Here is a 15,144-nt window from a genome sequence, read left to right on the forward strand (position 1 = left end):
CTCCCAGGCTATATGTTTTTCTATCCTTTCCCTCAATCTTTACTTTTCCTCCATTCTCTGTTTCCTTTTAGGCTTATGCTGGGGCAGTGAGAGTGCCTGTACTCCTGGAGATGTGACCCAGCTTCATCCCAAGCCTGCACGTGTGTCCTCCCTCTTACCCCAGAAGTGAATTATGCTGTGGTCTCTCAGATGAGCCCATGGGGACTCCAGCAAGGATGAGGACTGCAGGGTGTGCTGTATGGACCTAAGTCCTTGCTGGCCAAAATGTTTTCTGATTACAGAATTGAATTCTATATGAATCACTCTGTCTGTTCTGAAGTATTTTCCCGTAGAGGCAGTGGTTAGTAGTTCAGCTTGAGTTAAATGTTACATTTTCTGTTTAACTAATTACATATTACTAAAAAAAATCCACTGTAAACAAAGTTGAGAAACAGTGCCTTAAAGTTTGTTACTGTATTTATAGAGGTCAGTCAAGCATACACTGGTAAAATAATAACTGTTTGCTCTGTACATAATCTCCTTGTTCTGGATTACATCAGCGCTTGCCCGAATACAATTAAAGTACCTGACACACCACAGCAAAAATTCTGCCAAATGCTGAACTCACCCAGGCTCAGATATGTGAGCTATACTCAGGCCTCTCCCAGCTTTTGTTTACCTGGTGCTGATCATGCTGATCTAACTACAAAATGTCCAAACTGCAGCACAATCAGAATGAGTGCTTCCCATGCTGGCTGGGGTAAAACCAGTTTAGTCTGCAATATACTTGGCTCAAACCCAGAAAGGTTTTCAGGCAATTGCACTGTAAACCATGGCACAGAGGTTAGCTTTCAGTGAAGAGCAGGGCTGTAGCAAGGTGGAGGACTTTGGAGAAGCAGAGGATGTTAATCCATAGGTAGTTTCTCACCACTGGAGACAGTGGCTGATAAATGGCTAAAACCTGGGCAGAGGCTCAAGGTGGAGAGTGGAAATAGTGCCTGGAGTTCTCAGTCATGATTACAGAGCACACCAAGCACAAAGCACTGTGGGTCTGGTGAGATGGAACGTCTGCCTCCTGCACTGCTGTCCTGCAGCCAAGCACATGAGGGCTGGACCTGCTCCCCTCTCAGTGAACTGCCCTGCTGCCACAAACATGGTCCTTAAAGCCTTCAGGAGCAGGCATCAGGGCCTTGGACACCTCAGTTTTCCTGAAAATGAAGAATGCTAACAGGAGGAAAAGGGAACATGTTTTTTTCCCCTGTACCATCTGTTTCACAGCAAAAAGCACTCCTGTGATTGTAGATCAATCAAGGGAGTTTACGACTCCAGATGATGTGTTGGTGTGTAGCAGCACTCTGCTCATCCCTCCCTGGATTGGTCTTAATTTCTGACACCCTAATAACCTCCTGCTCCTACCTGCCTGGGCCTCCAGTGGGACTTGATTAAGTGCTTATAGTTTAACTTGTGAACAGGAAGAGGATCTCCTGTGTAATGGAAGTGAAGTGTTGTAGGGCTTGGCTGAGTAAGGGCTGGCTGCAAAGGCAGTGAGATCAGTTCTTCCAGGGTCGGTAAAAAAGAGAGAAGGAAGAGAAGAACCAGGCCCACATTTTTTATGGATCTTTTCCTTTTGGCTGAATCTGTTAATGCCAGCAAAATCTGGGGTACTTCAAAAAAATAAAGCCACTATTGTCAACATTATTTAAGGGATAGCAGAATCCAGGACAGGAGATCACCATTAAACAACATTCTATCTTGAAAGACACTGCGTAAGAAGGCAGTCTATGATATTGATCCTGGCTTTCTTTCAAAACTTTAAAAATGTTATAAATCTGGCAATGTAAGTGTTGTTCTATGATGTGAGGGAAATGGGAATCAAAACTGATCTTCACAGTCTTGTACTTTGAGCAAGTCATACTGTTGATCACCTAAGCATCCAAACATTTATGTTTTATTTATAAATAAGCCAAGTCTTTTCCAAGGCTCACTTCCTGGTGAAAAGACAGCATTCAAACCACAGAAATCCTTTGTGTCATGTGTACTGCTCATTATTCTGGGAAACTCTGAGAGATGCCTATTGTATACTGAATTCTTTGTTTCAAGCTTCCAGAGGTCCTCCTGGGATGCTTCCCCACAAAGTTACTGTGGCCGTGTTTAACAAGCACTTGAAACCCAGAGCATGTACTTGTACAAAAATGAGAATATGTAGCAGCATGTGAAGTGCTATGGAAAATTGCAGCCTGGCTCAATGCTGGGGGAGAGGAATCTCTACCATTGTCAGCAGGAAACTTCTGGAGGTCTGAAATAGTAAGAGGAATAATAGAATGTGAAAAATAAATGTGATTTAGGAATGTACATATTTTTCCATTTCAGTATTGAGTACCTGTAAATAGTTTCATTTTGGAGATTCTAGATTTTGGAGTTCTAGAAATACATATCTATTTGAGAATTGCTGGAGAACAGTAGCAAAATTCTGCCTATTAAATTGCATAGCTATTTCTGAAAGCCAAACCAGCCAGCTTCAGAAAATACCTTTTGACATCCACTCTGACTTTAAATTTATGCCCCTTAAGAACAAGAGGAAATACATTGGTGTTTTCTAGAGGCTGAGTTTTATAGAGAGACCCACAGTGTGAAACACCCACAGCAGCACAGTCCATGAAAAATTCTGACCTTCATTTTAGCATTCTTTTAGCAGTTGGCCTGGAAATCACTGAGCCCTTTGTACGTCCTTTTGTTCTGTTTTTAAGCAATATGCTTGCAATAAGCAGAAGTGTCCGTATCTCTTCCGTGGGTGTCTAGAAAATCTCGCTGTACAATTTGCTGCATAGCCTTTTACCAGGTTCACAAACACCAATGATTGCATATGATAATTGTGCCCACAGCCTTTTATTGACTCATTTTAACAACAGGAATTGCATCATTTATAAAGACCAGTTACTTTTTCTTCTATTTAGAATTCTCATTAAAAGTTCAATGACTTATAGTCCATCAAAAGTTCAACGATTTAGAGTAGATCACTTTCACAATTCCTACGAATTCATTAACACTGTATTTATAATGTTGCACAGGGAAATTGTAAGACTGTTTCTAGATTGGCAATGAAAACATTTGTCACAAAATAGGAATGTGATTTTGGGACCAATCTGGAGCATCAGGTCCAGCAAACCAACCACCTCAATATCTTGTCATCAGATCCAAGCTATCTGAGCCTGATTTAATTCTGTACTCCTCTACTTCATTGTCACGACTTTTGCTTTTCCAGCAAGGTTCATGCACTGATTGTTCCTTTCTGCAGTACAACAGCCTATGTTCACATTTTTCTCCTCATGATGATGTTTCTATGTGAAGCAAAAAACACTGAATGTTTTCAAGCACATTTTTGCAGAAATTAATAGAGGACACTGTTACAAAGTCTCATGTTTTCCAGAAGCCATTCTGCAAGGATGGAGAGTTGGGTAACAAGCTACAGTAAACTTATGTGATGAGTATGTAGTTTCCTCTTCCATGAACTTTACATTTGCTGTGCATTTTGGAGCATAAAGAAGGAATAATCATATATATAATTTATACATTTTATAAGTTTATCTTATAAGTATTTACAAGTTTATAACTTACAAGTTTTGTAAGTTTATATTATAAACTATATATTATAAGTTTACCTTTCTGTATTTAGGTGTACATCCTTTTTGCCTCTAGAGTAGAGACTTCTGTTACTCAGTAAAAAGAGATCAACCCTCACACTTCATATAATGGCATATTGACCAATTTTCTGCTGAAACTTCTTATTTTTACTGACTGAGTTTTCACACTGGCAGCATAAGAATGAATTGGTAAGTTGATTTAGCTATCATTAGCTATGTGTCAGCTATCATTAGAATGAAATCAGTGGCATATAAATAGTGTTTACTAACCTAATGCATAGCTGATGTTTGCATCCTAACTTTCCTTTTAATAGTATCCAAGAACATGGCTTCAAATTTGGATGCACTTCAGTTACTGAATTAATATTCTTACTCTCTCTGAAGAACTGAAGGCCTGTCCCTTCAAGAAAATACTTATGATCTCAGAGGAAAAGCTTTAAGATTATAACAGAGGGAAGGACTGACTTCAAAAGGATTTTGCACAGAGGTAGGAAATAACTGTTACCCTTCCTTTCTAAAATTTTGTGTATGTTTAGTGCTAACTGTAAAATTATTTTCCTGCAGTTAAAAGCTGAATAAAATTCCCAGTGAAATAAGTCAATAAGCACCAGAGTGTCAAATCCACAGAAGTAAAAGTAAATATTATTTCTTCCTGTCCAGGTCAGAGTATTTTACTTCTAAGATAAGCTGCTTAGGACCTTCATTCTTATTCATAGAATTCCCCAAGGAAAACCCTTTCAAGTACACTTTCAGCTATTTAATTCAGAGGAAAACGTCATGCATAGCTTAGAGCTGATGCACATTTCCCTTACTGGTTTCCTGCAAGTTTCTCAGTTCCTTCAGGGTTCATTCAAGTCACGGCATATTCTATCCCCACACCATTAATCACACAGATAATAAGGAAGAATATTCTATTTGAATATACCTATCTTTATCTGAATGTGAATCTGTCTGAAATGTGTTTTATCACAAATTCCAAGCACTCATTGAAGTGTTTGCTACTCAGCCAGGTGCTCAAGTATGCATGCAGGGAAAAGATTTTGTTAAACTGTATTTAGCTGTGGTTGAATAAGGCTTGAAACTTTTCCCCGAAAAGTTTGTGGTACCAGTGAGTTCAGGTGTCAGATCTGCCCTTGAACAGGTGTCTGTCATCCTTTCCAGATTTTCTGGCTTTTAAACCAAATTCTTAGAGTGCTGCCAGTACACTACAGAATGTTGTGATTGGAAAGAGTCTGGCAGCAATTTAGCTTTAAGCCCAACAAAAGCAGGAAGCAGGGAACATAGACACCATCTATTCCTAGGCCTGCTGAAGAATTCTTCCAGAGATTTGCTGGTGAACAGCAGGGGAATGAGGCCAAATGCACTCATAAGTGACCTCTTGGGGAAATCTTGCTTGTGACAGGAGATAAGCTTTTTTCTTTTAAAATACAGACCATTACCATGAATTTAGCCAGTTACTTTTGTAGATATGTTTGTAGGCAGGGCTTGTGTTTAGCATCCCAGCACTGCAAAATTCCCCCTTTGCCTTCCTGGAGTGTAAATGGAATCTGTTTCACTGCTTTTGCTGATTAGATAACAAAACAGACTCTAATGAACATTATGAAGCAAAGCACTCTTTGTCAGAGCAGGTTGAAATCTTTTCCATGAATATTTCAACAGGGTTTAATCTAAGATCCTGTTTCATAAAATATTCACAAACAATGTAATTCTTCAAAAGGATATATTGTGTAAGTACCCTAGCAAAAATTCTTAAAGATTAGGAAAAAATCTCATATCTTGATTTTTTTTCTTAATCACCTTTTTTTCCTCTCTTTCTCTCTTTCCAATTCAATTTTCTTCCCATTCTTACTAGAAAATGTGTTTAATATATGCAACATCTTAACTGCTTACTACTGAAGGCAAAAAAGCACACAAAGCAGTCTCTGACTTGAAGTTGACAAAAAAAAAAAAAGAATGAAAACTGTTCTGCCATGTAGTTTACCTTATTTCTTTAACTTTTTTGTGCCTCAAAGGAAAAAACCTATTTCAAATCACAGCTGCTTTTTCTCCTCAAAAGACTAACACTAAGACACTGTTAAAATATAATTAATTTTCTCATGAAGAATTAAAATCCTTACAGAATTTTAAAGAAAATAAGAAATAAGAAGTTGACACAGAAAAAGTTCTCTCTCTGCTGTTCACTCTAACTCACAACCTCCTGACAGCAGAGGAGGCTTTGCATGAGGGTAAGCCCTACTCTTCAAAGACAGGGATCCAGTAAACACAGGGTTATACTCAAGCCTCTGCCTGGATCCTTGCCTCCATCTATTGGCTTAGGTTGGGCAAAAAAGTAGTCACATTTAGGTCTAATACAGTAAAAATATGCTAGCTAGCCTGATGTGGGTGCAAGGAAATCTCTGAAGGTATAGGGTTTTATCAGCTGAATTTTAACAGTCTCCAAGGAGGGAAATTTCATGGCTTTTCTAAGATTGTGTTCCAGTACTTAATCACTCTCATCATGAGGATTTCTTGTTCCTTTAAATCCAATTGCCATTTGGACATTTGCTTTTTTGCCCATTATGCTCTGGCTGTGCACTTCTGAGAAGGTCCTGCTCTCCTTTTTCTATAGCTTCACTTTTTGTAGGATTATATTAGAGCTTTGTTTTCTTCAGGGTGAGCACTGAAAATAATTTTCTCCAATATGTACACCTTTATAGATTAACATTCTTCAAACATCAAAGAATAAAATTTTGCCTGTTTCATGAGTAATCCCATTTTTTAATTCATTGAAAATGTTATTGTATAAAGTTTCCTTGAATCCTCTTTATAAAAAAAATAAAAATACTTTCAGAGTATATTTTTTATTTCACTTCTTTTTTCCCCTGCTTCTCCCATTTATCTGAAACACACAGTGAGCTGAAATTCTCTTGCAATACTGAAGATTGCTCAGCACCAGTTCAAGTTTTAAAACCCTTGCTTTTTCATTTTGATAGATAGAGACAATTTTTCTGCTTTGTCATCTTGGCTCATATTTTTTTGCCAGGGAATGTGGGCTTTTTTCGGGGCCTGTTCTACATTCAATACTTGATGTAGGCAAGAAATGTCATGGCTTAATAACTAAACACAGACTGCTGTCCACAGCCTCTCTGTGCCCTTGACATCAGTTAGGAAGCCATCTGAAGGATGGGAGATCTGTCCTGGGATGATAGAATAGAAGTGGAGGAGTCAGCGCTTCTAGAAGTGCTTCAAGAGGCCCCTGGATGTGTCACTTGGGTTTAGGGTGATTAAGGTTGGGATAGGTGATCTTGAGGCTCTTTTCCAGCACAGATGATCCTGTGATTCTATGAAAAAAAAGGAAAAAAAGGTTTATGTTAGCATAAATTACTCATGCAGACAAAGTTTTAGTTTCAGAACTCCCTAACAAACTTTCTCTGTGTCATGCTGGCTGTTTCATGGAGTCTTGGGGCCTTCCCTATCCTCCACATACAAACCAAAAATTGACACACTTCCCTACCACACACTGCTGGAGCTTGGAAGCAGTCATGAGGTTTCTGGGAAGCTCAGGTATAGCAGCAATGTTAGAAAGGAACAAAAGAAGAAAGGAAAGAACACAACTCTTCCCTTTCTATGCCAGAAACAGCAGGACTAATTCTATTTCATTGTCAAGCAGCTGAGCTTCTGAAAACTGATTTTATCCAAACCTGTTCCTGAACCATGAGACTTACCTGAGTGTTCTGAGTTGTACACAAATTCAGATCCAGAACCAGTCTTTAAATGCATGGCTAAACCTGGTCTTTGAGAATAAAAAAGATAAGCTTCTGTTTTAACAATTATAAATATGCAACACGAGCAAAGAAAAAGTTCAGTAATTTATGATGATGACATGGAAGTGTCTCTTTTATGTCCTTTCTTGGGGATAAGGCTCATGTATGTGTATGGGACCTAATGATGCCAGCAGGCAGTGGAGTGGAGGATTTAACTTAGTTCCCTTTGAAGGAAATCTGATAAACACATGAACAACTTGGAGTTAAAATAGAGTGCATAGTAAATAGAGAAACAAAATCTCCTCAAAACAAATTGATAGTACAGACACTGGCTGAAAGATATGCAACGACATTAGGTACTACTATCTTTTTCCTGATGAGTTTTATGAGCAAATGCTTTCCTTGGAAAGTGATACAGTTACATTTCTAGAAGGCAAACTCTGCAGCTTTCAATATTCCAGCCAGAAATACACATTTGCCAGGAACCAAGTACGTAGGAGAGTGACGTGTCTTAGTTAAAAATTTGCAGAAGCTTGAATGAAAGAGGTCTTGGAGAATGACAGCTCCAGTCTTGTCCTCCTTGGTCACAGAGACTGGTACTGTGGCACTCTTGTGAACATAAAACAGGAAATTAACCAACCCATTAGCAAACAAATCTTTAGGTCAACTTAAATAAAACCAACTTATGTCACAAGCCCTTGTAAGTGTAGAAGGAAATAAGGAGACATTCTCTTGTTCTCTCCTGTTGTCTATATTTTGGGCAATCCAAATCCGAATTAAATGCAGTTATTGAAGATAATTCCTTACACAAGTGAAAAATAGTAACCCTGTTTTTGTGTGTGAGTAGAAAAAGCAACCATCCATTGACCAACCAACACCATCTACTTGGATTTCTGTAAGTCCTTTGAGGCGGTCTCAAGGGACATCCTTATCTCTAAATTGCAGACACATGGGTTTGAAAGGCGGATTATTCAGTGGACAAGGAACTGGCTGGATGGACACAGCCAGAGAGCTGTGGTCAATCCATGTCCAGCTGGGGGCTTGTGATGAGTGGTGTCCCTCAGGGCTCTGTCTTGGGACCGGTGCCTTTCAGCACCTTTATCAGCGACACAGGCAGTGGGATCAAGGGCACCCTCAGCAGGTTTGCAGATGACAACAGAGGAAAAGGACACAATCCAGAAGGACCTGGACAAGTTCAAGAAATGGGCTAACAAGAACCTCATTAAGTCTTACAAGGCCAAGTGCAAAGTGCTGCATCTGGGTTGGAGCAATCCTAGACATGAGCACAGACTGCAGAAGTCTCTGAGCAGCTCTGCTCAGGAGGACTTGAGGGTGCTGGTGGGTGGACATGACCCAGCCATGGGCATTCCCAGCCCAGAAAGCCAAACATGTCCTGGGCTGCATCCAGAGCACCAGCATCCATGCATTGCATCCATGTGCAGCAGGTCAAGGGAGGGGATTCTGCCCTCTGTTCTGTCCTGGTGAGACCCCACCCAGAGTGCTGTATCTGGTTCTGGGGCTGCCAATATGAGAAGAGCATAGACAAGGCCACCAAGGTGATCAGAGGGTTGAAACATTTCTGCTATGAAGACAGGTTGAGAGAATTGAGGTTGTTCATCCTGGAGGAGAGAAGGCTCTGGGGGTATCTTGTTGAGGTGTTTCAGCACTTAAAGGGGGCTTAGGAAAAAAAAAACGTAGAAGAACTTTTTACACAGGCAGATAGCAATAAAACAAGAGAAAATTTTTTTAAATCAAAAGAGGAGAGATTTGGATTAGATATTAGAAAGAAATTCTTTACTTAAAAGATGGTGAGGCAATGGAACATGTTGCACAGAAAAGCTGTGGATCTGGCATCCCTAGAAATGTTCAAGGCCAGGTTGGATGAGTCCTTGGGCAACCTGACCTAGTGTGTGGCATCCCTGCCTGTGGTGGTGAAACAGGAAATGTGTTTCCTGGTTTTGGTATTTAAGGTCCCTTCCAACTGAAACCATTCTATGGCTCTCTGATCTCTTGTGGAAGTTTTACACTTAGACACGTATCTCCAACATGTTAGATTTCATAAAATCTAAGATTACCCAAGCACCTTAGAGACACTTTCGTGAAAATGACAAGTAATCAGTGCATTCAGATGTGGGGCAAATTAACTATAAAGGAGAGAGTGCTGCTTCTTGCCAGCTGGTGAACTGCCAGGTTTGACACATCTCATTCTTGCGAGGCATCCACACTCTGCTGTAAACTGCCAGCTGTGTGAAACACTCCAACACCAACTGCATCACAAGGTGAGGGCTTTCCAAGACCACTGGATGATATCCACTCCTCTACCTAGGATTATCTTTGCTATTCCATTGTAAATATTTTCTGGCTATGATTAGCATGAACCTCTCTTGATGTGGCTACTTATTATGACCAAGATGTTTCTTTGTGCATCCTCCAAAGCACAGAATATAAACCAAGTGTTTCAGAAGCATACTTATTGCTTCACACTGGGAATTGCCACAGTGTGAAGCAATTTAAAATATTAAATACAGTCAGGCTGAAATAATAGTTACTCTAATGGTCTCCATTGTGTTATCAATCAAATACAGATGGACCAATTAATATTATGCAAACTCAGTATCTAGCCAGAAAAATTTCTATTAGCTAGGGTCACAACAGAAAATGCCTCCAAGGAAATAAAGGATAATTAGGCTAAAAAGGCTTAAAATTTCCTAAGGAAAAGTTGCAAATGTTAATTTAAAATACAGTTTCATTGCAAGTTCTAAAAGATTTTTTTAGTAAAAATATTTGGGACTCCTAATGAGCATGGTAAAGACATGTATTTGTTGGACATTGTAAAGAAATTGTATGACATGGGAAGCTAAAAAAAAAAAGGAAGGCAATCCAACACATTCATACAACAACGCAGTTTAAAAATTCTAGTATAATTCAGAATCCATATGCTTTTTTTTGGATCTTCATAAAACAAATAAATCTGACCTCCATTATGATATCTTCCTTGGCTATTATCAAATTCTGTACAGGCTTACCTCTTAAGTAAAAACATGGCATGAAAACTAAACTTCTTCCTCTAAGGCAAGTTGAATATTGTATGCCTACAATGAATAGGTCTTCAGATGAACAAATAATCCTGGTCTCCTTTATAGCAGTAATGAAGAGAAGTACATTTTAGACATAATTCACCTTGGCCACCTTAGGGAGTAAAGTAAATCCAAACTTGTCTCTTTCTATTCTGTGATTTATTGATATCAATGCAGGGTCATTAGCCCAAACCATGCAAAAATGGAGTAATTTCCATCAACTACACTGAGATTAGCCCAATAGGTTAGAGAATGATGCTAACCTAATAGTGCCAAAACTGTGGGTCTGATTCCTATATTCATCCTCCCAACTTATTCACTTATGAGTTGGACACTTCCAGCTCAGACTGCCCTGTGATCCTGTGTCACCAGAGATTCAAAAGAATTATATCAAGCCTTGAAAAAACACATCTTAAAATCAAAAGCATTAAGTATTCACTCATGGATTTACTTTCTTTTCCTATTATCTAGAAAATATTCCTTAGGTCTCTTGACCTAATTTCACAGGTGCTCTTTTGTTCTGACATAACTCTGACATGTGAGAATAACAGCCACTAGATCATGGAATGATGGAATGGTTTGACTTGTAAGGGGCTGTAAAGATCTCATTCCAACTCCATTTCCATGGGCAGGACCACTTCCTTCCTACTAAACCAGGTTGCTCAAAGCCCCACCCAATGTGGCCTTGAGCACTTCCAGGGATGAGGCATCCACAACTTCTCTGGGCAACCTGTTCCAGTGCCTCACCACCCTCAGAGTAAAGAGTTTCTTCTTAAAAGTAATCTGAGTATTTCTTCTCAATTTAAAACTGTTGCCCTTTGTCCTATAAATTTCCTGCTAACAACATATCAAAAATCTCTCCATTAAACAAAAATTAGATAAAAGCCTTCATGAGTACATCATTACAAACACAAAGTGTATCGGGTAATATCAGATGGAAATCTTAGCATCTGCTCCAGTAACAAGGAGAAACTTGCCCCAGAGTGGTCTCCAGGCCACTTAATCTATGCACCAGTCGTTCCACTTGACATCTTTTGGTGATCCCACACTCGCACGTGCTCACTTGACCCAGCTGCTGGCCCCATGGACAGACAAGCCCCACTGTATTATTGGTAAAACACTACAAGAGAGGAGCAGGTGGCTGGAATTTCCTTTTTTATGTGTTTAATTCCCAAGCAGCTGGAGTGTTAGAAGCATAAAAAGGTGAGCTCAAATAATCATTCATTCATTAGAATGAATGATTATTTGACTATATCTAATCACAGCCTACGGAATTCAACACAAGCTATTATTATCTTTACAGCTGGGTAATACTGTGGCTACTCTACCAAATGAATAAGCTATTCAAGCTTGCCACAAGAGCTGTAAGAGACTGGCCCTAGATATCCATCAGCATCAGCACCACAGGTAGGCTGACTGCCCTTTCCCTGCCTTCCCTGCAAATCCACATTCCTCTCGTGCTGCTCAGCACAATAAAAACAATATATTTACAAAGAGTAACAACACCTTTTGAGATATACACGCAGGGAGGTGATAAAACTACTTGAGAAGGAATTAATCTGCTTGCCTTACTTTCTTAAGTAGGGCCTGGAGGAAACAGAAATCTTACTCCCTATGAAAATATTTCAGTAAAACAGCCTATTTGTTTTGTGGATGTCTCACCCTGCAGCACAGGAAAGGAAAAAATTATGTTTGTGCAGATCTCAGTATTGCAATCAGACAAAGAGCCTCTCAAAACAATGTGTCCTTGCTCTTCACTTCCCTCCACTGCAGTAAACATGCCCATAATAACATGGCACAGCTGCTCCAAGGTGTGCTCAGCTGCTTGACCAGGAGTCCCACTAGAAATGACGAGAAGTCTGCAGTGTTCCACTAGAAAACAGCCAGTAATGCATGCTGCAAACACTAAACTCAGGAAGATTACAGCCATAAAGTCCTGCCTATCCCAGTGTACTGGGCTGAGCTGTGTCTTTCCTTTGGGAATCCACCAGTTACATTCCAGTCTTAGGAGAAAAGACAGATTCTAATAAAACACTTTAGTCTGTTTCTCAATCAGTTTAATAAACTGTCTCCTTGAAGGATTTTGAGATGTATACACTCATCTTGGCTACATGCCACAGTGGGTGGATTCCCAGCTAGACTTTTCAGGGCTATAATCATTCAAGCTATTCTAAATAACCATAATGCTGCTCTTGAATTTTCATCTATTGTCATGAAATTGCTTTCTCTTTGCACAGGTTTTTAGAGCTCTAATGCAAGGTTCAACATCCTTCTTAATGCTTTGTTCTTCTAAGTAGAATAATCCTCTTCCATTGTCTGTTTTAATGCCTTCTTCTGACATTAGCAAATAATGGGCTGAAGATTACTGTGCTCTACTTTTGCTGGCTATTTTCCTGAGAAAAGTATTCTATTTATGGCACATGTTGACACAGCTGATTCCAATTTTCCTTCCAGGAGTAGCCTGCCATACTGCTGTATGTAAAAGCAATCATGCCAGGGTTTTGTTTCAGAGACCCCCAGCCTATGGGCCCTCTCTGTGGTCTGGGGAAGCAATCCTTGTTTCATTTGCCTGTTTGTCCTCAGCTTCCTCAGCAGATGTCCCCAGAACCATCACTGGGGTCATGGCCAAGAATAATACTGAGAGGGAGACAATGCTTGTCCAGCTTAAGAACTTGTTCTCCACCCACTATTCTGGAATAGGAGAGTCCACACATGGAGTTAATCAGGGGTAAGTCCCTATGCAGACAAACCCTTACACTTAATGCTCCACTCTGAAGGATGCTGAGGCTTCTAACCACATCCTGAGTACTAGATGCTGATCACAGAATCCCTCAGCACAGTGCCTTTGTGCTGCAATCTATACCTGAGCCTTCAATCCTTGCAAAGATCAAAGAGTGCCTGCAGTTCTGCTATTAACCTCTTAATTAAGAATTTTTATAATGATTATAAATGTGATAGCTGTCATAAATCACCTACACACTTAAAAGGCCTTTGAAAATAACTAATTCTTCTCCACAGTACTACTGTAAAGTAAGTTATCTAAATGTCTCACACTGCAAATGTTTCACACCTCTGTTCAATCACTGAACGCATAAATCAGGAATATCTGCACTATTTTGTCTCTTGGTAGATGAGCTAACACAACACTGAACAACTGAGTTGTTTTTTTTTTTATTTTTTTATTTTTATTTAAGTCATGGGGGGCAGTTGGGAAAATGATTCAATGTGATTATCCTCTGAATTCTTGTGAGACTCTATGTTGGAAAGCATACTTTTTCTGCTTTCCCATCCTTTGGACAAAATTAAAGGCAAAGGTCCAGGTTCAATTCCCAGTTACTTTGGTGTAAAACTGGAGTAGCCCCACCAAACCATGGTTATTAAACTAGATTTATGCTACTTTGATAGCAGATTTTGGACAGCAGACTTTGTGGTCAGTGCTTGACTATAAAGCTTTTTGACTAGAGGCTTTTGTAATCACGTTTCCTAGAATTCTTTCCAAATGAACTTCAGGAGTCACTTTGACAGTGCTGCATTTTTTTTTTTTAAAAAAAAAAAATTGATTAGTAAGAAAATGTACTTGTAATCTTAGAAGTACAAAGTAGAATAAAACTAGAGTAAAGAACCAGCAAGTCTGAGTTACTTATATTTACTCCCTTGTATTTTCCTAGGGTTGCAATCAGATAGCCCCAATTTCTTTGGTGAGGCAAAGGGTGGCAGAAAAAGCTGAGTGTAAAAGGGGATATATTGGGTTGTCCTGCACAGGCTGGGTATCTGTCACCCATTTGACTGACCAGAATGGAGAACACCATATACATCATCATTAACTATGTTTGTAGCCCTGGTACCAGCTACAGGAAAAGCAATAATTCATGTTGTTTCGGGGTGATAAATCATCCAGCTGTACCAGTGTGCATTAATTACCTACCCATAGTCACAGAACTTTAGATGCAATGTCTATTTGTCTGTCCTTATGCCTTTGCACCAGAAAGAGGCATATTCAGTAGCATCCTACTCTTCTCCCAGGTGCTGGCAGAGGCAATATCACACTGCCTAAGGATGAAAGCATCCCAAGGACTGTAGCCCAGCTGCTGTTGCTCCATGCGCAGTCATCACAAAGTGCTTCATATATGTACTGCTGGAGCATTGTAGAACAACTGCCACAGTGGAAGAAGCTGGATGTGTTACTGTTTTATTTTCTGTGGTCTTCAGGTAGAATAGGATAGGATAGGAAAATTATGAATCCCATCATTGCAAGTAGGAACCCAACTGCAGGTTAAATTTATACTGCTGTGACAGTCAGCATTCTTCAAATTTTTGAGCTGTCAAAAGCACTCCAGAGTTTATTTATACACTCTTTGCTCTTGCCCCCTCTTTCACACATGAGTACTCCCAGATCCTGTGAAGCTATCTTTAAACTTGCAGGCAGTTTGGATAGTTACTGGGAATCACCAGTTACTTTAATTTTAATCTCAAGGCTAAAAAAACCCAACAAAACACTGTGAACCAAACTTTAGCTTATCATAAGCTATGAAAAAAAATCTGTGAATGTCTGTTCAGTCCAGAGACTTGTGACCTTTCATAAAAGCTTGAGCTGCTTAACATAAGCTTTTTCTGAAAGTTTTGCTGTTACCCCGGTCAGTATCCTGCTATGCAGTAACACCCTGCCAATGGAAGTGGCAGAAGATGAATAAATTATGGGAAAGA

At 39.6% G+C, this 15,144-nt stretch overlaps 1 long non-coding RNA gene across 5 annotated transcripts in view; it reads left to right on the forward strand.

Moving 5' to 3' along the window:
* LOC107215720 overlaps nucleotides 1-15,144 on the forward strand; it is a 46,257-nt gene that overhangs the window by 13,724 nt on the left and 17,389 nt on the right. For 3 of the 5 annotated variants that reach the window (XR_004495492.1, XR_004495494.1, XR_004495495.1), the window contains exon 4: nucleotides 72-4,107. This is a non-coding gene — a long non-coding RNA (uncharacterized LOC107215720). Of the gene's footprint in view, nucleotides 1-71; nucleotides 6,369-15,144 lie in introns of those variants that run through there. The other 2 variants (XR_001525208.2, XR_004495493.1) reach the window with 2 other exon arrangements.

Source organism: Parus major, chromosome Z, assembly GCF_001522545.3.
Source record: "Parus major isolate Abel chromosome Z, Parus_major1.1, whole genome shotgun sequence".
NCBI classification, from domain to species: Eukaryota; Metazoa; Chordata; class Aves; order Passeriformes; family Paridae; genus Parus; species Parus major.